General features: G+C 47.9%; 1 protein-coding gene across 1 annotated transcript in view; it reads left to right on the top strand.

Moving 5' to 3' along the window:
• Window positions 1-11,902: 11,902 nt before the first annotated feature.
• The window catches only part of LOC147709474 (serotriflin-like), a 356,117-nt gene continuing 343,112 nt past the window's right edge, over window positions 11,903-24,907 (top strand). Inside the window, exon 1 of the mRNA XM_086925498.1 lies at window positions 11,903-12,033. The gene's annotated coding sequence lies outside the window, so the exon portion shown is untranslated. The remainder of the gene's footprint in view (window positions 12,034-24,907) is intronic.

Raw genomic sequence — 24,907 nt, 5'->3', positions numbered from 1 at the left:
GTTCGAGGTTTTATTATACAAAAAAGAGAATATATGATTAAACACCAAAGGGAACATTCATTATTTTTCAGTGTGGCTAAGCCCTGTCAATTTGGTATGTGGAGCTTCTCTCATTTTTGGTTCATTTACGCTGTTCACTCACTTAAAATGTGCACAAATATTCCGGCCTGAAGCTCAGTGAGGCTACTCATTTCATATGTTTATCACTGTGTTGTGTAGGGACTTTTGTACTGTCAGATATTATTCATTTGTGGGATGGTGTTAAGGTTTGTTTTCCCTAAGTTGGCAGGGTATGCCCAGATTTGGGTCCCTTGCTCACTTTGCCTCTGGATTCAAGCTAGCCTTCCTTATGAGGGATGTTACCCTCAAACCGGCCTGAGGATGCTTTTTTCTGGTCTAGAGAAGACATGGTTTGGCAGTGTTGTCGAGATTGTTCCCATGAGGAACAGGGTCAAGACTGATTTGCAGATGGCTGGGTCTAAACTGGGGTGGTGAAGTGAGCTAAAGAACAATAATGGATTCAACCGAGATCTGTGACTGGGAGTGAGTGTCTGAAAGGTTTCAGCGCTTTGTCCATCATCTTGTTGTGTTTGCTTTTTTCAGCCTAAGTTGGCAGGGTATGCCAATATGTGTTTCCCTTGCTCACATTGCCACTGGATTCAAGCAAGCCTGGCTGTTGAGGGGTGTTACGCTGAAACTGATCCGAAGATGCTTGTTTCCGGTACAGGGAAGGCCTGGCTTGGCAGATAGGGCTGGACCGGTCCAAGGAGGAACAGGATCAAGACTAGCTAAAGAATGATGAGCTAAAGTCAGCTACAGAACCGTGATGGACTCAACCCCGATCTGTTTACTGAGGGTGAGTGTCTCAAAAGTTTTAGCGCTCCGTCCATCATCTCCTTGTGTTTGCTTTTTTTGCCCTAAGTTGGCAGGGTATGCCAAGATGTATTTCCCTTGCTCACTTTGCCACTGTATACAAACAAGCTGTGCTTATAAAGGGTAAAGCCCCGAAACCGGTCCCAGGATGCTTGTTTCTGGTACAGGGAAGAACTGGCTTGGAAGTTCGGGCTGGACTGTTCCCATGAGGAGCAGGGTCAAGACTGATTTGCATATGGTTGGGTCTGAACTGAGGTGGCAAAGTAAGCTAAAGAACAATGATGGATTAAACCCAGATCTGTAAGTGGGGGGTGAGAGTCTGAAAAGTTTCAGTGCTCGGTCCATTATCTCCTTGTGTTTGTGTTGTTGCATTTTATTCTGTATTCTGATTTTCCGAGAATATGCAACATTTTGCTCAACTCATGATGACTGTGTGCATCTCACTATATTAAAGGGTCCCTTTGGAGATGAGCCTGAGGTTTTCTTTTATTTTTGGGGAGCAGATCTACATTCTTTTTAATTTTATTTATGAAAGGCTTAATTCTTCTCATGTTGTATCTTACCAATTGACTGAGCTATACCCGATTGCCTAACTCAACTTTTCCCTTCTGCAATGATTGAGGACTTTTAATGAACCGTCTTGGTTTTAAATTTGCTTGTGACTTAAGAAGGCCTATTTCTTTGACTATGCGATTAATTGCATTGACATTTCTATTGGTTAGAAGCACATTCCTTATATACTCTTGAAGATAGCACTGCCCACAGTCCTGCTTTACCCTAGAATATCCAATGAGACAGCATGAAGACTTTTGGTGGAGAATGCAGGTAGAGTAGCATTCTTACAAAATAAGACCACCTGATGTAAGATACACAGTGACAAAGGTTATACAAATATTGGTTGAGAAGCTAAGGTCAGGCTTTTCATCAAGTACTATTTCAATCAACACTTAAGTACTGTCGATGGAAAATTATGTCAACAATGTATTATTTTTCAACAAATTATTGCCGGGAAAAGGACAATAGTAACAATGAGCCATTTAGGAAAGTCTCAGGGCCTATTCACCAGAATGTCAATAGATTTCATTCAAATGTTTGTTTGCAATAATCTGAGAATCATTTTAGCCACTATATGTTTATTCTCAAAGTGGGTTGAGGCCTACACACCAAGGCAACGTGATAGCATAACGAGCCAAACAATTATTTAGTGGGTTGATCCCCATATTCAGCATGCAAACTTCCTTACAATCAGATAAATGTAACCATTATAAGAGTAAGTTAATAAATGTACTGTTCACAGCCTTACAAATGGAGCAGAAGTTCTATTACAGTTACAACCCAAACACATCAGATATAGTGGGGCGAAACAATCAAACATTAAAATAAAAATTAGCAAACGTATGTGCCTCAAAATCACTGAAATGGCCAGATGCCCTTCCGCCTGTACTGATGAGCCTCAGAAAAACTTAAAATGAAAAAAGCAGGACTTTATCCTCATGACATGCTGTGGATGAGCAATGAGAATCCCTTATCTACCTTCAGCTGCACTTGTTCCTTTAGTAGATGGAGTTGTGTTGGACTACCGTGAAGGCCTGGCAGATATCAGATGGGATGGTGCATATGTAAGGTAATGGTAGATGACCTGTGAATAATTTTTGAGTGAATGCATATATATATTTGCCGAAGAAGAGCACTGCTTGTAATTTCTGTGGTAAAATCGGGCACTGTAAAAGTAGGATCTGAACAAAATCAAGAATGATTTTGTTCCCCATATGCAGAAAAATGCAAAGGTTATGTTATTTTATGCAGTTTTCTAAAGTACACTATCACCTAGCAGGGTATCCTGGTGCTGAGAAAGTGTGAGTAGAGCCATACCTAGGGCCTAGTGGGACTACTCAAAAAGCCAGGGGTATATTAGCAAGAACCTCATCAAAATTATCGCTCTTGTAGCGGCAGGAAACTGCCGCTAAAACGGCGATAATGGGCTTGCTAATATGCGTCATAGAATTCCAATAGAAGCCCAGGTTAGATGTCCTTCACATCCATCCTGGGCTTCTATTAGAATTCTATAACGCATATTAGCAAGCCCATTATTGCTGTTTTAGCGGCAGTTTCCTGCCGCTAAAACAGTGATAATTTTAATGAGGTTCTTGCTAATATGTCTCCCAGTTCTTTAGCTTCTTGTAGTTTCAAGTCAATACATGCTGTAGGAGCAATTTAGGAAAAGGCCTGACCCCCAGACCTGATTTTCCATATGTGTGGGATTTGAGCAAGTAAGAGTATGGATACGTGGGGGTGTCTGGAAGGTTTGTTAAAGCAGATGCAGATGTTATGTTGTATTGGGCCTGTGTAATTTAGCGCCTTGAAATTGTGGATAAGCAGTGGATCATGCCGAACCGGTTAGTGAGTCCAGACCCACCCAGCTCCTGCACAAATGTGCAAAATCAAGGGCAATTCGTATGAATATGCCTATAGCTCCAGTGAAGCAGTAAAATATGAGAAAAAACATGCTTCACAGTTCAGGATACCAGCAGAGTCCATTGATTTGTGTAATGATTTCCCCTCTGTTTTCCCACTGTTGGAGCCTGTCGAAGAGGATTGCAGGCTTGGCGCTGTCCTAGAGGTAGACAAGAGTGGCTTTATGTAGATGGTGAGGTGAATGGACTTCAAAACATTGGCAAGGGAGGTTGGCTGACCCACCTACCATGAGGGAAGGGAGGTCTTTATGTTAGGCAAAGGAGGAAAAAGGATACATTCTCACAGAACTCAAATGACAAAATCAATAACGGTATCCCTCTGCCTCAAAAAGCAACGGTGTCCTTCTCAAATAGACACAACCTCTGCACGAGATGGGAATAACGAAAATTAATAGTTTTTAGGTCGAGCCTAGACAGCACTTGTGCTGTCAGGTGATCTGGTGTATATACTTTGTAGGGTCTGACCCTTCCACCAGTTTGGATTGGCTTAAGTGTATGTCATTCCAAAATCATAGCCTGTAAAAGGCTACTGGTTGGTGCATGCCCCACCTGTTCTTAGACGTTTACTCCCATGCAGCATTGCCTCAGAAACGTGCAGCCACATGCACGCTGCTTTGGTGCTTTTATCTTGTCTTTCTAAACTATTCCTGGAGATCGCATTTCTTTGTTCTGGGCGAGCCATACTTGTTTTGTTGACTTTCCCAATGCCTTCATGCTTTATCCAAGCAGAGCTGTGATGGACCCTCCTCTTCAGTTCAACGTCATTAGCTTTCCAGCAATCCAGGGTTTCAGTTTGGCAGCCAATGAAAATCAGGCGGCCATCTTAGGTTTGTACTTCTTCCTGGTGCACAGTCTAATATTGCATAGTTTTTCCAGATGGGCTTATTCCCACACATAAGGATGACATTTTTCCCATTTGTATGGGAAAAAATACCCCTGGCGGGTTGTGTAAAGTTGGGCGACATTTACCCTTGTGTGCGCAATATTTGTGGTATAGGGTGCGCCTGACTCCTTAGGCTCTGGGCGCCCCCCAGTTTCAAATCAGGGCTATCAATTATTCATAGCGAGAACGTGCTACTTATGACGGCCCTGCTTTATGTTGCTGGCCTGCCACCAGAGAGCATGGACAAATGATGTTACAAGGCCTGTCGCCATTTAAAAAAAAACGTTTTAAATCATAAATAGCTCTTGGCTCAGCAGACTCGGAGTGTTGTGGAGTTTGAGAAAGGAGGAGTCAGGAGTGTCAAGGGAAGGCAAGGGCTGGTTGGCTTACCCTGCTTCTTTTGAGCGTGAGCGTCCATAGGTGCCCTGCAGGTTTATTAAGGTAAGATTAGTATTGAAGTGTCCCTTCTCCTGCTCTGCCGCAGTCAGCTGCCCCTCTTCTCTTACTTCCTCTTCCTCTTATTCCCTCTCTTTCTGTCTCTGTCTTGCTCTAGTGGTTTTCTGCACTTGCTGAAAACCGTGACTTCAATAAACGTCTCTTACCCTGTTTCCTCTACTTTCCTCATTTGTTGCCCAGTGAAATGGATCCATAAAAGACATATACACTTTTGCTGGAAATTTCTTTTTCTCCAATTTTTCTGTTCTAAAGTGCAGCCTTGGGAAAAGAGAAAAAAAAGATTCAAAATACAAACAATAAATAAATAACTAAATAAAGCATCACAGAGTGGTCACAAAGTGGCCAGATTGGTTTTATTCACACCCAAACGCATTAGCACTACTTTGCGGAGTTTGCCAGTGAAGTGCTACTTACCAATACCTGGTTGATGAATGGAGTAGAACATGTCTACTGTGATCCTTATCGGCTGTTTTCCTTTTTTTAGTTTATAAAATGTGTACCACGGCCCTGTGTTCAGTGTTGTGGTCTTTTTAAACCATGCTGCTCACTTTTTGTAAGGATGCAAGCAATGGACGCTGAAATGGGTCCCTTCCAGGCCCTGTAGTCAGGTCTTTAACTTTTCTGGCAAAACACTCATTGACTTCTGAATAATAAGCAGTGGCGGCTCACACAGTTAACTCTGTGAGGCGGAGCGATGTTGGGGGAGTAGTGGAGTTCAACATACAATGGGAAAGGAGAAAGTAGAGAAATAAATGAATAAAACCACTTACCTTGTGCTTGCCGCAAGGTAAGTGGTTTTATTTATTACTTTATTTAATTTAATCTTTCCTGTCATACTTCGAGCTCCACTATCCTCTGCCCCGCGACACTCCATGCCACACAACCTTACCTATGCGAGCCAACACTGAAAATAAATGTAAAAGCGTTAAGTTAATCATGTTATTCTGCTTACATTTCATATGCTTTACTTAAACTTTCATTGCCTATGAGGGTTTGCTTTTTCCAAGATGTTTTTTAATTAGGCAGCATATTACTCTTATCAAGTGCATCATTTGAATTGAGTCACATTCTTTGTGTACAGTGGGACACAATTTGGTTGTGGCTGAAGGCAGTGCAAGTTTCTCTCAGTGGAACAGTATGGTGCTCAGTGGGGGAGAGGATGTGGCACTGTCGCCAGAGCAGCCAAATTTGGAACTGGGGAACCAGGTTCAGCCTTTATGACCAGACCACCAGATCACTCTCCTGAGACAGCACATTCCCATGCTAGACCTTCGAAGTTCCGCTAGACCTTAGAAGCCCTGGTGTCTTAGCCAGTTGCGGTCGGTGGCGGTAGTGCTTCTGGGCAGTGACGTGGGGAGGGGGAGTTGCAGGGTGGGGGGTCGTAAACTACGGAATACGGCCAAATACAGGTAAGTAAACATAGAAATAAATAAAACAAATTTTGTTGCACGCACTGCATCGCCAAATGCGACCCTTCACCCTGCCGCTCCCCCTCCCCACGTCACCGCCCGGCAGCACTCCCACCACCGACTGCTACTTGTCTTAGCAGCTTGAAGGCCTGTCTGCAACTATCCATACTGAAGTTCACTCCAGTCTTGCAAGCAGGCCTTTCAAAGTAGCATACCCTAGAACAACAGTGTCTCTGTCACTGAGGTCACAGGGCCCTTTAGGCCAGACAGCCTCAAACATTAGTATCACCAGTAGTGCAACTCACCATGGATGGACAATGCAAGATTTGCACGCACACCAAACTAAGGGACATATTTCCAAGGAAATGGCTAAGTGTGGCATTAAGCAAACAATGCGAATGCCATGCTCCGTCATTCTGAAACCGCACTGATGTGCTGTATTTACAATGATATGGCACATCTCTGCATTTTCCGTAGCTCTGGTGCTACACTCAGCTGCCTAGTGTCAATGCAGACACCCTTGCACCATAGTGCGAGGGTGCCTGTATTGATTAAATGATTGTTTAGGTGCAGGAAGGTGTCCCTTCTTGCACAAAAACAATCCAGATTGGCAAATTGTAACTTCTACGTGTGCGGTACTTTGCAGCGCACATAGAAGTTGCAAATTGTCATCTTTTAAATTATTATTTATGTGCAGGAAGAGACACATTTTTTGCACATGAACAATCATTCATGGCGATTTTGCTGTTCTATGTTTGCTGCATAATGCAGCACACATACAAACAGCAAAAACGAGCAGAAATTAATTAAGCCTTTCTCCTTGTTTGGTCAAGTCAAGACCATGCTTTTCCGGGTCTTAATTTTTGCGCTGACTCTTATTTGTGCAATCCTTGTAAATAGGGGGCAGCGTCTAAATCAATGGGTGTTGGGAATGTCCACCGCCACACCAAGTGCACTCCCCTTTCATTAACAGCATTTTCCATCAAGGCGGGGGCAGGAATGGTTCCCACTTCAAGTTTCAAAACATTCCCGTTTATTAAATACATCTTGATGCAGTGGTATAATTCAGTGTGCTAAAATAAAATGCTCCCACTTGCTAAAAATACAAGTTATTGAATTGGCAAGACACCTTATCTTAGTCATATATGATTTTTGTTGCATGATGTACATTGCTATTTTTTTCTTGGCTTGGTTCAGGCTATCCTTCTCCACTTCCATTTTACTGTACGTATATTGCTCAATAAGTTACTGCTTTAAACTAGCAAAGGCCTGTCCGCACAGGCTGAGGTGCCCCTCCCCCCACCTTTTTCCAGGCAAAAAAGTGTCTGTCAGGCTGAACAAAGGCCAGTTTGACAAACACTCTTCTTGTTCAGGTCAGTCAGGCAGCAGCTGGAAATGCGCTAAATGCGCAGACTCCTGGCTGCCGGAGCTGAATTTTGCCAGGCTGAAGATGTCACAGCCCTGTGGGCACAAACTTCTCAGTCTGGCAATGTGATGCAGGGGAGCGCCACTGATTGCCTCGGACCTCAGCACTTTTATGCCCTGAAGCACCCAGGGCAGAGGGTCATTTAGCGGCAACTAGACACATAGAGGGTCATTAGGATGGCAGGCGGACTTTGCCCGCCCACCATCCTCGTGGTTATAAGGACCACCCGCCATAAGGGCGGGGGTCCCGTGGGGGGTATTAGGATGTGCCCGCCACAGTGGCGGGCACATCCTGTATTTTTAGCATTGTGGCAGGCGGTGCTCTCTGCACCGCCCGCCACAATGCTTAAAATGCATTTCAGCATTTGCATTTACAAAGCGGCAGGTACTGTGCGGTGCCTGCCGCTTTGTAAATGCAAATGAAGGGGGTACCACAGGTACCCCCCCTTGTGCACCCCCCACCTCTCCTTCACTCTGCCGCCGCGGAAAGGTACCTAAATACAACCATCATAATATGGCTGGCGGTGTCTGATAGACACCGCCACCATATTATTCCTTTTCCGCCCCGACTGCAAAGGGACCGGGACAGAAAAGCGGGGGACGGTCTTTCTGTCCGCGGAGGTCCCCCCAGCCATACTAATATGGCGGGGGGGGGGGGGAAACTAGTTTGGATGTCGGGTGGATTGCTTCCGCCAGGCCCGCGGTGGCTACCGCCAGCCTGGCGGAGGCAATCCGCCCAACATCGTAATGGGCCCCCTAGTGAGGTAGGGTCAGGGATCACACTGACCACATCTTTCTCAGTGACGCGGTTGGGACTGCTGCCTTCCAATCAGCCAAGTCAGCAGTCCCAACCCTCCTGGGACCTTTGAGGCTTTCCTCTCGTAGAGAGCTGTAGTTAAGGTACGTTTTATGCGTTTTTTTATGTTTCATGCATGTATGTATGATTGTGTGTGTATCTAGCTAGTGCTAGATAAAACTATCGAATTAATTTTATAATTGATTTGTGAGTGTTGTGAATGGGTGTATGTGCGTGTGTGAATGCATGGGTGTAAGTGATGTGTATGTGTGCAAGTGTGGCCACTGCCCCATCCCTGGTAAAATTACAGTACGCCACTTCTTTCAACACATTAATGTAAACTTGGATTGCGTTGATGACAGGGATTATTTTAGGGTGTTTGCAGTCATTGCTGAGAATTTAAAGATAAGAGCGTGGATAATTAAAGCCCTGGCTGGGTGACAGGAGTAAAAGAGCCTCATTAGAGGGCCCAATCCAATGGTGGTATGGAAGTGGGACTGTGCTAATGTGGAACATGCATACATTCATAGACATAAAGTAGTTTATAATCTTCTTTTGTAGAGGTAATTCATGAATTTCAGGTTCTGGGGCCTGGTCTTGAAAATGAGTAGTTATTAACACAGGTGTCCAGTTAACCTCCTCCCACTATCTGTATATTGAATAGAACTTAGATTCATCTTTAAAACACTGGACTGCGTTGGGCTAAATTTGGGCTTGGCACGGGTCTCAACTGACAACATTGATTTTGCATTATTGAAAGTTTTCGAAGATTTTGCAAAGGGTCTTTCACTTTCCCATTTACCCTTTACTGACTAATTATCTACCGTCGTAGCTCTGCTGAGGTTAAACATTCAAGGACCGGCTGGACAACAACGCACACAACAGCAAGGAACTCTTCAACATCGTGAAAGAGCTATCCAACCCCAGCGCAGGAAACAACAACATCACCCCATCGCAAGACCTCTGCAACTCCCTCGCTTCATACTTCCACAACAAGATCGTGGACATACACAACAGCTTCAACAACCAACCAACGCACACCATGACCGAACAACCACCCCCCACCACCACCCTCCACGCCTGGACCCCGATCAGCACCGAAGACACCATCCGCACGATGAACTCCATCCACTCCGGATCACCAACCGACCCCTGCCCTCACCACGTCTTCAACAAGGCCGACGCTGTCATCGCACCCCACCTGCGAGACATCATCAACACATCCTTCAACACCGCCACCTTCCCTGAGAGCTGGAAGCACGCCGAACTCAGCGCTCTACTCAAAAAACCAACAGCGGACCCCACCGAACTCAAGAACTACCGCCCCATCTCGCTCCTCCCGTTTCCAGCCAAAGTTATCGAGAAGACCGTCAACAAGCAGATGGCCGCCTTCCTCGAGACGAATGGATCCCTCGACCCTTCACAGTCCGGCTTCCGAGCCAATCACAGCACCGAGACCGCCCTCATCGCCGCCACCGATGACATCCGAGCCCTGATGGACAACGGAGAAACAGCGGCCCTCATCCTCCTAGACCTCTCCGCGGCATTCGACACTGTCTGCCACCGCACCCTAGTACAGCGCCTCAGCAACGTCGGAATCCAGGACAAGGCGCTGGAATGGATCATCTCCTTCCTCGACGGAAGAACTCAGAGAGTCCGCCTACCACCGTACAAGTCAGAGGCCTCCGAAGTCATCTGCGGCGTCCCTCAAGGATCCTCTCTGAGCCCCACCCTCTTCAACGTCTACATGAGCCCCCTCGCGGCCATCGCACGCCAACACAACCTCAACATAATCTCCTACGCCGACGACACCCAGCTGATCCTCTCCCTGACCAACGACCCCGCCACCGCCAGAGCCAACCTACACGAAGGGATGAAAGAGGTAGCCGAGTGGATGACGACCAGCCGCCTGAAACTGAACTCTGACAAGACGGAGGTCCTCATCCTGGGCTCTTCACCCTCCGCCTGGGACGACTCCTGGTGGCCTCCCGCCCTGGGCACCGCACCCAAACCGACAGACCATGCACGCAACCTGGGCTTCATCCTGGACTCCTCCCTCTCCATGACCAGGCAAGTCAACAACGTCTCCTCGGCGTGCTTCAACATCCTACGCATGCTACGGAAGATCTTCTGGTGGATCCCCACCGAGACCAGGAAGACCGTCACCCAGGCCCTCGTCACCAGCCGACTGGACTACGGCAACGCCCTCTACGCCGGTACCACCGCCAAGCTCCAGAAGAGACTCCAGCAGATCCAGAACGCCTCAGCCAGACTCATCCTCGACATCCCACGAACCAGCCACATCTCCGGACATCTGAGAGACCTTCACTGGCTCCCCGTCAACAAAAGAATCACCTTCCGCCTCCTCACCCACGCACACAAAGCCCTACACGACCAAGGCCCGAGCTACCTCAACAGCCGCATCAACTTCTACGCTCCCAAACGCCACCTCCGATCAGCCAACCACACCCTCGCCGCCGTCCCCCGCATCCGAAGAGCGACTACAGGAGGAAGGTCCTTCTCCTACCTGGCCGCCAAGACCTGGAACTCCCTCCCGGCCGACCTGCGCCTGACCCAAGACCACCTCTCCTTCAGGAAGAAGCTGAAGACCTGGCTGTTCGAGCAGTAGCGGCACCCCCCCCCTCCCCCAGCGCCTTGAGACCCTACGGGTATGTAGCGCGCTCTATAAGTGTCACTGATTGATTGATTGATTGAAACATTGATGTATTCAAATGAGGGGATTGTTATTTACATAATGCTTTTTTGTTTCAATGCACGAGCGCCACGTCTCGTCCACCGTAAGGTGCAACATGTCAACTCTGTGTTGCCAGCAGCCCCTATTGTGAGCCATTTTTCACCAGTGCAGCGTCAGGAAATAACTGTGTATGGTAGCATACAGGACACCTGTAGCCAAATCCTTCGTTTCGAAACTCGTATTTTCTTTGACACTACGGGGCAGATTTATGTTAACTGGCGCATCCCCAGGGATGCGCCAGTTAACATGAGCCACAGTGCGCCACAGCTCCGTCAGCCATGGTGCGCCGCATTTATAATGCGGCGCATCATGGTGCAAAAAACGGCACAGATGCGTGACGCATCTGTGCCGGAAATGTGGCACATTGCTGGAGTTGCGTCGCAAGCGCGACGCAGCTCCAGCAAGGCTCGGGGGTGCCCCATTTTAACAATGCTGCATCAAGACCTACGCCTGCTTCAAGCAGGCGCAGGGTTTTGACGCAGCATTGCCCTGAAAGTGACTGAGTGAAATCTCATAGATTTCACTCAGCCACTTTTGCGAGGCGCACCTGCCCCGGAACGCCCACCCTGCGCCGGAACGCCCACAAGCGGCGCAGGGCTTTACAACGTGACGCATCTGCCTAGATGCGTCACGTTGTAAATCGTTCGTAGGGATGTGCCACGTTTACGCCGCCTTGCGTGACGCAACAGCAGCGTAAACGTGGCGCAAGGGCCTCATAAATCTGCCCCTACGTGATTTATATGCAGACTTACTAGTATTGTTAGCTGTTCGTATAAAGAGTCTATTTACATTCTATTATTCTCATTCACCCCCACCTCCCATCCCTTCTCTAAACAAATGACATTCAGGGAGGCGGTGAACTGCCAGTCACACCTTGTTTGAAGAGAGCCACCTTATACCTGCTCGTCTGAGCTTCGGAATAGCAGAAGGCACCCTGCAGCGGCCAGGCACTTGCACTGATGGTGAGTATGCCCAGCTTTTCGTGTCACCGATCTGAATATCTTCCTACCCACACCACCTCTGAGTAAAGCGCCTTCGTTTCAGTGCTAGAAATTGCATTTGCATGAGAGACCAGTGGGCGTTAGTCACGGGTGTGTCTCATCATTAAATGATAAAGTGGGTCAAATATGAAGGGGCATAAGACAGACCCCAGATCTACAGGGGCACCCTTCAGATGCCCCCCAGTAAGCCTAGGGCTATAAATATCAACAAAATACGGGTGCATGCCAGGAGGATTCTGTGATGTTGCTTTACAGGAGTTTTAATGCACCTGCTGCAAAGTATGAAGCATACATGAAGCAGAGGTGTTTTATCTGTAAACTGGTCTGTGGGTTACTGTTTTCGTTGTAAATTCCATTGCATTACCTGCAGGACACAATCACTTATTTTTGTCATATAGTGAAGTCAGCCTAATGAATTATGAACCAGCACAAAGAAGTGAGCTGCATATTACAGATTTAAGTCTACAAACTTGCTGTTCTTTTTCTTAATTGTTCATTATGCTAAGGTTACACAAAACGATTCCTTTGGGTATTAATATATAAATATGGTCGGCGCTAGGTAAATGAATATTTGTAGAATAATTTCTGTTGCATTCAGATACATCTGACATTCTATGTTTGTTTAGATTTAGAGTTTGTTGAGCAATTGTATAATTAAAAAAAAAATAATTAGAAGATTAACCCACCACTGCTAGAATGCCAATAAAGCTTTAAATACTTTGAAACGTTTTTTACAGTGGCTAATTGCCAGTCAATTGCCACCCACAGAATGTCTAAGCCTGAGTCCGGGGTTGGTGATTAAAGATTAGACTATGGTACTGCTCAACTATAGAAAGCATTACCATTCAAATGCAGCAGCTTAAAGTTAGATACAACTAAGCATTCTTAAAAACTTTACAATAGCAAACATGACTGGCTGCTGTGAGGTTGATGTTAAAAAGCTGGAACATAATACTATCAACTTTTAGAAATTATTTATAGTAAAAACGCCACGGCTAAAATTGTGACCGACCTAAATATTTGTAAAAATTTTACAGTAGCAAATATGGTTGAACATCCATTATTCAAACCTTTATGATTGACAAACAAACACATCATAGCTTAAGATTTAAGATTATTTTATGAGCTACTTAGTTCCGCGTTTTTAATCAAGATCTGGGTGAGTGTGTTCGAGTTTACCGTGAGTGCTTCCTCCCACTTCCACAGCAGATCATCATCAAGATCGTCAAAGGTGGGGAAGATTTGCGAGCGAAGCCCCCTCGGTACTCTGTTGAGTCTACGATACTGTTTCAGGGTGGCGCTATCCCACCACCGGGTATTCTCGGTCTTTCTGAGTCTTTCTAGCTTGATGAATTTTTCTTTGAGGCCGTCTTTGTGTGGAGGGTTTCGACTTGTGGAGGGCCCTGCTGTGGAGGTTCCTTTCTCTAAATTATCAAACAGATCCGATGCGACTCTGTCTCTATCCATGCCAGTCTCAGGTATGGATATCTATGGGTTAAAGCTCTGTGTAGGCTACCGGGCCTGCTTAATATCATGTAAGTTGTGCCCCTTTTACCCGCTCCTTTGATTCCTTGAGAGACCTTTTTCAAATCGTTCTCCAAGTGAATTCCGCTTAATTGTTCTGCCATTTCCCATTCCTTGAGAATTACTGTAGGACTTCCAGGTGAATTTCGCAGTTTCACCTTATTAACGTATGTTGTGTTTACTCACTTGGATCTCACATCCGTCACTTTCTAGAACATCCACACGTATAAAAAATATTCAAGAAGAATATCCGGTGTCGACTACATTTACTACCAATTACTGTATATACTGTTGATAATCATATGAGTGCCCAGGTTCTTGATTTTCGTTGCAGAGGGAAGGGCTTTTGCTCCTCACTCTGGTAGCACCATACTCTTAATGACATCTTTCACCTAGTTATCCTTACTAGCTGCCTGTCTGAGTGCCACTCGCCTGCTACACCAAACCCACTACAGTAGCCCGCATTGTTGATAATAGCTGCATCGTTTCCTTTTAAGGCCTCAATGCCGTAGGTTAATGAGGGTAGCAGTTTAGCAGAAATTGGCGGTAGGTAAGGTCGCTAATAGATTTTTGCATAGTCCTAAATGCTCCTGTCAAGGCATTTGATTTCCTATGGATTTCAAGTTTCTGTGGAAGAACGTTTCCGTTATCGTTAAATATAACACCCAAATATCTATAGGTTTCTACTTGGTCTAATTGTGACTTTCCAAGAAACCATTTTGACTTGTATTTCTTTCTTGAATTTTTTGTAATCACCATGACTTTGTATTTTGATTAATTTATTACCATCATATTTACTTTTGCATACTCAGATAATCGCGCTATTCAGCGTTGTTTTCCCACTTTTGTATTACTTAAAAGGACAACATTGTCTGCATATAGTAGGTTTGATATGTGTTTGTCAGCAAGCTTAGGTGGATGAGCATTTATATTGTTAAGAACCTCTGTTAAGTCTGCTAGGAACAGGTTAAAGAGTAATGGGGCAAGTACGCAGCCTTGCTTTAGGCCTCCTGACGTCGGTATTTCCTTAGTTAATGATCCGCCATAACCCATCCGCACTCTTACCCAGGTGTGTGTATAGAGGAGACAAATCAACTGTAGTAGTTGTGGTGGGATCCCTTGCAGTCATAGCTTTTCCCAGAGTCATTCTCTCTCCACACATTTGAAAGCTGATTTAAAATCGACAAAGCAAAATTACAATGGTTGTTTTATTGCAATTGCTTTGTCCATTAATATGGATAAGGCTAGGATGTTAGTTGTCAATCCTAGATCTTTAATAAAGCCTGTTTGGTTTGGCGGGAGAATTTCATTTTCCTTTACCCAGTCCGATAGGCTTGACAACAAGATCCCTGCAAACAGTTTTGCATCTGTATCTCGTAGTGTTATTAAACGGTAGTTCTCAGGCCGGACCCAATTTCCATTTTTAAAGATAGGGGATATTAGTGACCCTCTCCATGATTCGGGGATCAACCCTCTCTGTACTACATCATTAAAGATTTTAATTAGGTGTTCGGCCACTTGAACTTGTGCTGTATCAATTTCATTTTCTTTTTCTGGGTGTGATGTCTCCTTCCTTTTATGATCATATTTTTCCACTATGTTGCAACCCAGATTTAAATGGTTCCCCATAAAGTTTACCCATTCGGTCTCAGTTAGTACAGATGACACAACAGTTTTAGCCGGTCTTACTAAGCTATTTATCATTTTCCAAAACTCCCTTGAGTTTGCTTGATTGCTGGCATAAAAAATATTTGTCCACAGATCATGCTTGGCTTTAGTTTTTTCATTCCAGATTAGTTTCCTCAAAATTTTATTTAATGATTTTATGGTGGTTAGTAGTTCTTTGTTGTTTGGGAGCTTGGTTAACTCCTTCAAGAGTTTATTTCACAACTGTTTCATTTTCCGAACCATACATGTCAAATTAGTTTTTGTTTCCGTTTTCCCCGCATAATGTCCCCCAGTGTGGAAATACCAATCTGGTTCCACTGGCGGAACTCCAGCAGTGCGACCACAAGACGTAAATAATTACCTTGCAAGGGTACGTGGGCCAGACGAGGCAGTCCCTAGGATGTGTGCACTTTTTCATGAAACTGAAAGTTTCTTAACTTGATTTCATGTGTTGATCAAATGATTCACACACTCGATCAATGATTTATAAGTCAATGAATTTATTCATTCATATTCCAATCTTCAAAAGAATTTCATTCCTTCATAATTCATAATTGCAACTTGATCGCTTCAATATGCAGTATTTTAACAAACCCAATGAATTTCGGGTCACTTGTCGACACTTCATCAGGGGTCTACGAAGAAATACTGGAAAACCAAATGAGCATATATACAAAATGAGTTCATCATATCAACAGTTCATGAGGCTAATGCAGAACATCTACACTCTGAGAAGTATTATATAATATGCAGTTAGAAATAACGAGATCCCACTCTCGAAATTGTCTCATGGAATAGTAATCATTAGTATCAAATACAATTGGCCCGCTTTAAAAGTCGCCTGAACCGTTCAGCACTTACAGTAGGAGTATAACACATTTAAATGTTACTACTATGAGCATGGACAAAACTCTCATGCAGTCCTGTGTCAAGGCAACAAGTCAGCAAGATTTTCATTAGCCTCATTAAAAAGACAACAATTTCAGCTTGAGGCAGTAGTCGCTTCTCAAGGGCCTCCTGAATCGTTTCCAATAAGTGTGGGCCCATCACAGCCATATGAGAGCGAAGGAACTTCATAGGGAACCCGCTAGGACCCGGAGCTCGACCTGGGCGCATCACGTTTAATGCAGCTGTTAAATCATCTATTGTAATGGGGACGTCTAATTGGGCTCTTATCTGATCTGATAGCTGCTGAGGGGGTATATCCCATAGAAACTTTGCAATGAGATCACCCGAGATCTGTTCCCTCCGGGTGTACTATGTGGAGAAATTATGCGTGAATTCCTCCACCACTTCCGCCGGGGATGTATGCAAAGGACCATCACTACCCCTGATGGTTGGAACTGTGGCCGGGGCCTGCATGGCTTGACATATTCTATGTAGCATTTTACTGGATTTGTCCCCCCACTGGTAAATTCAATATTGGGGCGCTAACCAGATTTCTTTCGCCTCCTCTGTAAGATGATGGTGCAGCTGTTGTTGTGCAAGGGACAGGTTTCTCCGAAGAGTCAAAGTGGGCTCTAGCGTGTATTGCGTCTCCAAGGAAATGCACTGGGCCTCTAATTCGATCCTCTGGGTGGAGCGCTTGCGTTTGTCGTTAGTCCTATATCTAATATCCCCTCTAATGGTAGGTTTCAGGGCCTTCCACAGGGTTACTTTAGAGGTTACAGGGTGGGTATTTAAGGTTAGATAATCTTGGATCGCAGTGTGTAGACAATCCTGGTAATCAGGATCACGCAGATGCCGCAGGAACATCCGCCATCTAAAAGAGGGCCTTTGAAAATTTAGGAGGAGTTTCACCGTGACTGGAGAGTGACCCGACAACCCTCTCGCAAGACGTGATCCCTGGGCAAACCTGTGGACATATCTCAGTGGCATGAACAAGTAATCTAGCCGAGACAAGGAACCATGTACCGCTGACAAGTATGTGTAGCCTATCTCTGCGGGTTGTGCTGCCCAACCCAATGTCCCTGCAAGCGATGATAATTTAGAGGTACCTACGAGGAGACTACCCCGATCCCCGTCTCCTATCAAGTGGTGTCATAATGTCATTCCAGTCGCCACCCAGGAGATACAGACCCTCTGGAAGTTCACCCCACAGGCGAGTCAAACCATCTACAAATGTTTTCCCAAGGGACGGGGGTGCATACACACTGCCCAGCGTGAGTGGTTCACCATGAAAGTTCCCGTCAGGAGGACATATCTACCCCCAGGATCCACCCAGTGTTTTGTATGGATGAAGGGAACATGACCATGGATAAGAATAGCAGTTCCACAGGAGCCCCTAGTGAAACCTGCATTACATACCTGTGGAACCCCAAACTTAGCTAGATAGGGAACCTTATTGCCCAGGAGATGAGTCTCTTGCAGTAGATGAATGTCAGTCCCATCTCATTTAGCTTGCCTTATGACTGCCCCCATTTCACCTTGTTGAGCAGCCCCCGGACATTCCACGTGGCCACCGTCAGTTCACCAATATGGGAAACTGCTGCCTGAGTGGCCATATATGTAGTCTGCGTCTAAGAATATTGGTCTGCCTAATGAAGGATGGGATGTGTTTCTGTGTGTGTTAACAACAAATAACATAACTCTGCATTCCTGGAACCCCCCCTTCGGTATGCCCCTCCCCCCTATTGATACTGCCAAGAACTAGGAGCATCTGTCGCGGTGAGGAGCAATCCGGGACCCCAACCTCTGATTTCAAGGCCCCCCCTCGAATGGATCCCAACCACCCCGTTTAACATGAACCGTGGGGTACTAGTGACCGTGCAGGTCAGCCATTGTGCATAGCATCCACCTTTACTTGGTGCAGAATAATCGGTTTAAGTCCAACCGATGAACATACAATAATGTGCTAATTTGAGTATCACAGGCCTGGGTCAGTCAAAATGCTCGTTCAGGGCTGGAAGATCATCGGTCAGAACAGGAGCATTGCCACCATTTTGATTTCGTCCTGCGTGGTCTATTCCGCTGCGAGACCCTAGAAGATCAGACTCCAGTGGTGGTGGGGAGAGTAGTTTCAGGTGGGCCCTTTCGTCAGAATAGTTGAAAACTGCTTTAGGCGAATCGGAAAGAAATGTTTTGGAATTATAAATCACTCGGAGCCTGGCAGGATAAAGTAACACGTAAGAGATATTGAGTTTACGTAGCTCCGTTTTGCCGCTGTGATAGACTGTCTTTGTTGTTGCACCAAATGGGTGTAATCCAGAAAAATCATTATGGGCCTGGAGTCGAAGACAAGTTTATCCCTATTTCACTGGGCATGCTGCAGCCCTGTGTCTCTGTCTGCATAGTTTAGCAACTTGGTGATGACCGGCCGTGGATTTTATCCATGGGGTGGTTTTCTTGTAAGTGCCCGGTGGACCCTCTTGACCACAAAATACACTGGGATCTTGTCTGCTGGCAGCAGGTCTTTAAGCCATGAAGTAAGAAAGCGATTCATGGAGCTGCCTTTGCAGCCCTCTGGAAAACCAACAAAACAGAGGTTGTTGCGCTTGGAGCGACCTTCTGCGTCTTCGGCTCGGGCAGGAAGCTCTTGTTAAATCACAGTCAATTTATTGACCTGCTGTTGGAGGGTCTACACATTATCTTCCACAGATGACACCCGCGACTTGGCCTCAGTGATGCGGTCAACAGCCTTTCTTAGGTCCTGAGGCAGAAATGAGACTTTGGTATCCACTGCGTCAATGTTGGCCTCCAGCGTGTCCCTTGCATCCATAATGGCAGCTAGCAAAACCGCATTATCCGGAATGGGGCCAGGTATAGAGCCCCCACTTGCAGACATTGCAAACTGGTCCAGAGTGCTCTGTTTCGGACCTGTGACACCGGATTTGTCTTTCCCCATTATGATGCTGCCAATAATGACTCTGGCTATTTCTGGGGGCAGATCCTGGCATGGCGAGGCACACAAGGTTGCAGGGGCTCCAATCTGCCACCTGGGGGGGACTCTCCAGAGAGCGCACTGTGGTCGGTCCTCTCAGAATCCGTCCACCACTAGGGCACAAGCCATACTGGATCTAATCCAAATGCCTAGGCAACCAGCAGCGTACAGCCAAGCAGGCCCCTCTAGGGCAACCTAGCTCGCCGGACCACTAGCACGCAGTACACCCCTGAAACCCACCCGCCACGGGACAGCGTCCTCTCCAGCAGTGCAAAATTTAGGAGCACTGCGCGGCCCCTAGGTCCACCGCACACCGCATGGGAGCACACCAACTCCAGTCATGGGACACGAATCAGCAGTGCAGAGTGGATGAAAAGGCCGGCGGGGCCAATGCCTGTAGGGAGAGCCAAAATGGCAGCTCACATGTAATCCATGCCCAGGCCCCGAACCAAGCCCCGAACCCAAGTATGAGCCCTAAGGCAACCGGCAAACCCAATCCTGCTAGCGGACTTCTCGTCCCACTCTAGCACTGATGGATGCCAAGCATGACTGCCACGGTCGGGAGACTGCGCCTCAGCACCAGGCACACGGGTGTCCTCCCCAAGGGAGCTCTACTTCATGCGGCGCCGGCTGGGCCCTTCAGATGTGGCACACGGCACCACCGCCCCCTGCCCCCATGGGCCCAGGGTATCCGGTCCCCCATGCTGACCAGTGCCCGGGCCCGGACAAGCCCCGAAACCACAGCAAGAATCCTGGCTGGGCCAACGGGGCTTCCCCTCAGTCCAGACCCCGACCAGAGATTAAGGCTGACACCCAGACAGGCCCGGTAAGGCAAGGGAGTGTGACAACTGGCCGCCCCCGCTAAGCCCCCCGCCCCCCGGAATTCCCCTCTCGCCTCACCTCTGGGTCGAAACCCGGTCCAGGCCCAGGATGAGGCCGCATCCACACAAGATCGGGCTGCAGGCAAGGGGGCGCTGAGCCTCGGCCACAGCAGGTTCTACACAGTGCTTGAGCCCAACCGCGATCCTACAGTGGTTTATTTATTTATTTTGAATATTTGTAGAGCGCAACTGATACCTTGCAGGCTTCCTGGCGCTGGAGAATACTCTGTTGACGGTTGACCGGGAAAGCAGTCAGACGGGCATTTATTGGGGGAAGAGCCAGGTCTTAATACGTCTCCTGAATGGCAGAAGCTGAGAAATCTGACGTATGTCGGTGGGCAGGCTGTTCCACAGCTTGGCCGCTGCAACCCTGAAGGATCTGCCCCCTGTTCTGGTTTTATTGAATCTGGGTACCTTTACCAGACAGGCCGAGGATGAGCGTAAATCTCTGGCAGGAGTGTACCACCGAAACAGGGCTTGCAGAGGTTTGGGTCCAAGTCCATGCAGAGCCTTAAAGACAATGCAGAGGGACTTGAAAGCCACACGTTGTTTTAAGGGAAGCCAATGTAGCTCAGCCAGAGCTGCTGTGGCCGAAGCCCTCCTCGTCCAGCCAAGAGCAAGCTTGGCGGCGGCAGATTGAATTCGCTGTAGTCGATCCATCAATGTGACTGGAGACTCCAGGAGCAGGGCGTTACAATAGTCGAGGCGACTAAGTATCGTACCCCTGACTATTGACGCCCGGGCTTGTGCCGGGAGAAGTGGCATGATTTTTCGGAATGAGCGGAGCAGGGCTGTGCAGGTCCCCACGATTTTCGTCACCTGTGTTTCCAAACTTAATTTATTGTCAAGCATGGCTCCCAGGTTGCGTACCGAGGCAACCGGCAGAGGTTTGTCTCTGATCTCTGGGGGCCAGAATTCACTCGGAAACTGGCGGGGTATCTTGGTGCCTGAACAGAACAGGACCTCCGTTTTAGAGGAGTTGAACTGGAGGGAGTTTCTGTGTAGCCATCCAGCCGTCTCTCTTAGGCAGTCATGGAAGGTGGACAAAGGGATGGCATCCTCACCTTCCCAGGAGAGGATGAGCTGCGTATCATCAGCGTAATTTATTGTTTTGATCCCAAAGGATTTGATTAGCTTGACTAGCGGGATGAGGTACACATTGAAAAGGATGGGGCTGATGGAGGAGCCCTGAGGGACTCCCTGGGGTACTGGTGCAAAGGTAGATTGGAATGGGGGAAGGGAGACAGCCTGTCTTCTGTCCCGAAGGTAGGAGTGAAGCCAGAGCAATGCAGTGCCCTCCACTCCCACTTCACCAAGTCTCTGCAGCAGCGTGCCGTGGTTAACCGTATTGAATGCGACAGACAGGTCCAGCAGTATCAGCGCCACTGGCTGGCCCCTGTCTGCACGCATGCGAAGATCCTCCATGGCTGTCAAGACTGCTGTTTCGGTGCCGTGGGCAGGAGGGAACCCGAACTGGTGGTCGTCAAGAAGTGTGTTCTGTTCTAGGTGGGCGGACAGGCACGAACTGACCCATCGTTCGGCGACCTTCGCTGGGAAAGGCAGCAGGGAGATGGGTCGGTAGTTTGAAAGGCAATCTGGGCTTAGGGAGGGTTTCTTCAAGAGAGGAGTGATTAGCGCCTGTTTCCACGGGGTTGGAACAAAGCCACTGTGCAAAGACTGGTTGCATATAAGGCGCATGGTGCCAAAAAGTTCATTTCCAAAATTTTTCCAAACTTTTGGAGGCAGGGGATCGAGTGGAGAACCCGAGGTGATACCGAGCGCCAGTCTATCAAACTCGGAGGCCGAGATTGGGGGAAATTCCCGTAGTCTAGCCAAAAGGACCGAGCCTGAAGACGACAAGTTTTGAGAGCTGGTGACCGGTCCCTGCGTGTTGGAAGTTCTCGAAGAGGGAGGTGTTTTCAGGTTATGAATAATGGTGTTTATTTTGTTAATGAAAAACACTGCCAGATTGTCGCAGAGGGCTTGGGTGGGAGGTTGTGTAGAGATGACACAGTCTGGATTAGTTAAGTTTTTGAGTATCTGAAAGATACTTTTTGAGCTGTTGGTGGCATTGGTGATAATGGAGCAGTAGTGTTTAGCCTTGTTTTGGGCAATGGCAGTTTTGTACTCCCGGAGATTTACTTTCCAGAGAGTTTTGTGGGTTTCAGAATAACCCTGCCTCCATTTTCTCTCTGCTTGTCTGCATGCTAGTTTGAGAGCTCTTAAAGAGTTGTCGAACCATGGGGCCGGTACTCGTCTCTGTGGTTTACCCTTTTTTTGAGGGACGAGGCGTTCCGAAATATCGGAAATCCTTGTGCAGAGGGATTGATAGTTAGCCTCTACTGGTTGAGTAGTGGGAAAACTGTCTTCCACTTCAAATACTGGGCCAATCAGTCTAAGTTTGTCCAGAGCCTTCCAGTCTCTGTACGGGGGTACAGGGCCGTGGCGGGGTGCCGGTCTGCAAGACCTGCTGCCTGCTATATAAAATTTGATGAGTGCATGGTCGGTCCAGCACATTGGCAAAATGTCGCTCAGAAGTGCTAACTGGGGGGAGGCGAAGATTAAATCGAGCTGATGCCCCGCTGCGTGTGTGGGTTTGTTCACTAGCTGGGCGAGTCCCATTCCTTCACAGGAAAGTAGGAGATTGTTGAGGGCAGAATCTAAGCTGCCGTTGGGCCAAAGGTTGAAATCGCCCAAGACAATCAGGTTGTTATGAGAGGTAGCCATATTGGTAAGGGTGGTGAGGAGCGACTGCTGCTGAGTGGAATTGAAAGCTCCCGGCGGGCGGTAGCAAATCACCGCCGTAAAGGTCGTTCCAAGATGGCAGTCGATAGAGAGGCCAAGTATTTCGGTCCCGACCACTGGGTCCATAACAATGGTCTTTACTGACCAAGAAGCTCGATAGATTAAACCGACACCACCGCCCCGACCCTTAGGTCGAGGAAGATGCAGGATTTTAAAGTCTTGTGGGCAGGCCCAATCCAGTTCGATATTACAGTCAGAGTGGGTCCATGTTTCCGTCAGGAAAAGAGCATCTAGATGGTGGTTATCTATGAGCTGGGCGATTTCCTGAGCGTGTTTGGGCAGGGACCTGACATTCAGCAGGCCTCCTGTAAGTAAGCCTTTGCGTGCAAAATCGTGCAGAGGATAGGCGGTGTCCTGGAAGGACAGTTGACCTTCATGAGCGAAGTCTCTGAGGAGGAGTAGAGCCTCACGCGTCAGGAGCGAAGAGCTAGTGGTGGACGGGGGAGTCGGGGCCACGGGTGGCGCACCGGGCGCTGCCGAGGCGCGGACGAGCGCAGACGAGCTTGCCTTATGCGCGCCTTCGGCGCGCAATCGTTGCGCCCGCTGCGCTCGTCCGCTGCGCTTCCTGCAGGAGCTCATGATTTGTAGTTGCGTCAGAGCATAAAAAGGGGGGTGTGGCCAGCCGCGGTGGGCGTGCCTGGCGGGACCCTCGACCAAGGGAATGGCGGCAGGACGCTACCTGTGAGCGAAGCAGCAGCTGACAAGCGCTAAGCTCCAGCCAGGTAATGCCACGAGTTTTTTAAGCAGTGCACAGGTCTCAGTCACACAAATACACTTTAAAAACGACTCGTAAATTGTTAAAAATAAGTAACTTCTCCCGGCTTCCGCCTCAGGAGTATTCACACAGTATAATGAAGCGCTGGCGCTTTGGCGCTTAATTTATACAAAAGCTGAGAGGGAGGGGGCGTGGCCAGCCGCGGTGGGCGTGCCTGGCGGGACCCTCGACCAAGGGAATGGCGGCAGGACGCTACCTGTGAGCGAAGCAGCAGCTGACAAGCGCTAAGCTCCAGCCTGGTAATGCCACGAGTTTTTTAAGCAGTGCACATGTCTCAGTCACACAAATACACTTTAAAAACGACTCGTAAATTGTTAAAAATAAGTAACTTCTCCCGGCTTCCGCCTCAGGAGTATTCACACAGTATAATGAAGCGCTGGCGCTTTGGCGCTTAATTTATACAAAAGCTGAGAGGGAGGGGGCGTGGCCAGCCGCGGTGGGCGTGCCTGGCGGGACCCTCGACCAAGGGAATGGCGGCAGGACGCTACCTGTGAGTGAAGCAGCAGCTGACAAGCGCTAAGCTCCAGCCAGGTAATGCCACGAGTTTTTTAAGCAGTGCACAGGTCTCAGTCACACAAATACACTTTAAAAACGACTCGTAAATTGTTAAAAATAAGTAACTTCTCCCGGCTTCCGCCTCAGGAGTATTCACACAGTAATCCTTCTCCTGCTCCACACCAGGCACACTGAGTGGATTCTCCATCCTATGAGCCACAGATGAGCTGCACCAAAGTCGGTTGGGGTAGGAGATTCGAAGGATAGGGGGGCGGAGCTTGCCGGCACCAATGGCGGTCGCCTGATAGAGGAGCTCCGCGCCATCACCTACAAAATCCGCCAATAATCCTGATCACATGGAGCAAAAGTCCCCAAAAAGGAGGCACACAACGGCCGACACCTCCGACGCCAGCCGCTGGAGATTCGGAAGACTCCGTGCAGCCTGAGCGGAGCAGGCGCGAAGACAAATCCTCCAGGGAGCCGGGCCGCAGACCGGGGACCTCGATTTACATGCAGCCCGACGTGCGTCACCCTACGTGCGGCTACCCAGCGCACTGCCTGCCCGGTGGAGGGCGAATCACCCTATCGGCCTGGAAAAGTTGCTGAGCCTCGGGAGAGACTACACTGGTTTGTGCACGACCCCTAACACTCCTGGCTACACACACTGGTGTGTGTAATTTTTTTCTGCAGGGGGAATGAGACGCTGCGCAGCTGAGAGTGGATCTCCCTGCTGCTGACCGCCGATGAGCCACACTAACATACCTGGAGCCGACTCACTGGATGATTGCAGCCCCTTCTCTGCTGGAC

The sequence above is a fragment of the Lissotriton vulgaris genome, chromosome 6, assembly GCF_964263255.1.
Source record: "Lissotriton vulgaris chromosome 6, aLisVul1.2, whole genome shotgun sequence".
Lineage (NCBI taxonomy): Eukaryota > Metazoa > Chordata > Amphibia > Caudata > Salamandridae > Lissotriton > Lissotriton vulgaris.
The sequence above is the reverse complement of the archived record's forward strand: the minus strand, read 5'-3'. Positions and strand labels throughout refer to the sequence as shown.